Source organism: Bison bison, unplaced genomic scaffold, assembly GCF_000754665.1.
Source record: "Bison bison bison isolate TAMUID 2011002044 unplaced genomic scaffold, Bison_UMD1.0 scf7180017864148, whole genome shotgun sequence".
NCBI classification, from domain to species: domain Eukaryota; kingdom Metazoa; phylum Chordata; class Mammalia; order Artiodactyla; family Bovidae; genus Bison; species Bison bison.
The window spans coordinates 23,047-25,484 of record NW_011494720.1 but is presented as its reverse complement, the minus strand read 5'-3'; the positions used below and the strand labels follow the sequence as shown (position 1 = coordinate 25,484).

The window sequence follows — 2,438 nt, the reverse complement described above, 5'->3', positions numbered from 1 at the left end:
CTTTGGCCACCTGATGTGAAGAACTCATTGGAAAAGACTCTGATGCTGGGAAAGATTGAAGGCAGGAGGAGAAGGGAACTACAGAGGATGAGATGGTTAAAAAGCATCACCAACTCAGTGGACATGAGTTTGACCAAGCTCCAGGATTTGGTGATGGAAAGGGAAGCCTGGCGTGCTGCAGTCCACAAGGCCACAAAGAGTCAGACATGACTGAGACTGAACTGAATTGAAAGGAACACATCAATCATTTCCCACACACCCATCTTCTGATACCATCACATTCAGGGCCAAAGTTGCAACAGATGAATTTTGTGGGGCACATGAAGAGTGAGCCAGCACTCCCCATGCCAGCTAGTACCTGAGTTCTCTCACAGACACTTAACTTGGCTACAACTTCATTGTCACTCCAGCCCTGATGTGAGATGGAGGCTCCACAGAGGCATTGGAGAAACAGATTTTCCTTCATTATGACAATAACAGGCCCAAATCCTTGCTTCTCTTGGAGGAAAATTAATGCCTTGAAGGCCTGCTCAGAACAGACCCAGACCCTGGGGGAGACATGGGGCAAGGACTCAGAACCTGAGGCCGTTCAGCTGGAGAATTGTGGGCCCAGGGTAAGAGGTGGAAACCAGGGCCTAGACACCATCAGGGGAAGCAGAATGTGTGGTGCTTAGTAGCTCAGTCGTGTTCAACTCTGCGACCCCATGGACTATAGCCTGCCAGGCTCCTCTGTCCTTGGAATTCTCCAGGCAAGAATACTGGAGTGGGTTGCCATTTCCTACTTAGGTGTGTGTGGGACAGTGCCACTAATTTGTGATAGGAAGATGAATGTGAAGAGAGTGAGGGAATGCTGGAAAGAGTGTGTTGGATGTGTGGGGAGCGGCCACAACTGGTGTGTGAGAATGTTGGGAACCTTGATGTGTGTGTATGTGTGTGACTGTGGACAGCTGAGCCTGGGACAGAAGGGGAGAAGACAGTATGCGTATGCAGAGGGCCCAGAGGGGGATTCCCTGGGGGACCCAGAGAGGAGGAAGACAGTGAAGGGAAATGGCTGTGAGGGGAAAGTTTCTGGATGGCAGTGGAAGTAGACGAGAGCCTTCTGTGTGGAATTTGTGTGAAGCAGTGTGTACAGACAGTGTGAAGAAGCCATGGTCCCTGAGGGAAGGGAACGCTGTGTGACTTTGCAGAGAGTGGAGAGCCAGTGGAGCAGGCAAGCAGGCACTTGTGCATGAAAGAAAGTGTGTGGGGGGTGGGGGATGGGGTGTGCACAGAGGGAAGGGGGTGTGAGGAGACCTGCATGGAAAATTTCAGGAAGGGTGACGTGCACAAGGGTGGAAGGAGTGTAAGTGAGAAGCATGAAGTCTATGTGGGGAACACGTGTGTGTGAAGGGGCTGTGTGGGAGGCTGGAGAGTCAGGCTGGGCTGTGGGTGATGGAGGGCAGTGTGAGGGCGAGGGGGCTTGTGTGTGTAACTGTGGGGGCTGAAGTGTGGGAAGACAGGTGTGCATGGAGAGTGTGGGGTGAGCAGTGTGTCAGGACTGTTGCTGAAGAGGCCTCAGTGGTGACCGGCTCCCCAGCTTCTCCCTTCTCTGGGCCTGGACCCTCTGGCCTGGACCCCGAGGTTCCAAGGGAACCAGAAACTGGCAGGGACAGGGAAGAAGCTGATACCCCCTATCATGTACTTTCTTTTTTTAGCTTGAAACACCACACAAGAATATCTGCCTTGTGACAGGTGTCAACTGGGGTCACCTGCCTTCACCAGCTGACGCCTCCCCCAGGCCCAGGGGCTGAACTGCATTCTCTCCCTCAGTTTCTAGTCAGCCTGGGGTTTCCCTGGTAGCTCAGTTGGTAAAGAATCCACCTTCAATGCAGGAGACCCCGGTTCGACTCCTGGGTCAGGACGATCCTCTGGAGAAGAGAAAGGCTACCCACTCCAGTATTCTGGCCTGGAGAATTCCATGGACTGTACAGTTGGACCTGACTGAGTGACTTTCACTTTGGAGCTTCTGAGCAATAGGATTCCCTTCAATCCCCTCCTGCCTACTAAGCTCAGGGGGAGGGACTCCTGTGGGGGGCACGACAGGTGGACGAGGGGACCCAACCCTCTCCACCACGCCCCTCCCACCTCTCCAGGCCCAGACTCCTCACTGTGCCCCAACTCCTTCCTCCCCACCTCGCCCTTCTCCCCACCTTCCCTCATCTCTTACCGCTCATCGCAGATGTTCTCAGATCTCTCCAGTAGCTCTGGTGGGGAGCCAGGAGCCTGCATGGCAAGACCCCCGGACCCACCCTCAGACACTCACAGCCCATGTGTCCTGGCTCTGTCCAGAGGGAGCAGAAGCCGCTTCAACAGAAAAGTGGGGACTTGGGAGCCTGAGCTGTGACCTTAGAGACTACTCCCCAGCAGCTTTTAAATGCAACCTGCCCTCCCTCCCCCCA

General features: G+C 54.3%; 1 protein-coding gene across 1 annotated transcript in view; it reads right to left on the bottom strand.

The window, feature by feature from the left end:
* The window catches only part of LOC104989203 (NKG2D ligand 3-like), a 40,072-nt gene extending 37,760 nt beyond the window's left edge, over positions 1–2,312 (bottom strand). Inside the window, exon 1 of the mRNA XM_010840811.1 lies at positions 2,207–2,312. The gene's annotated coding sequence lies outside the window, so the exon portion shown is untranslated. The remainder of the gene's footprint in view (positions 1–2,206) is intronic.
* Positions 2,313–2,438: the final 126 nt, after the last annotated feature.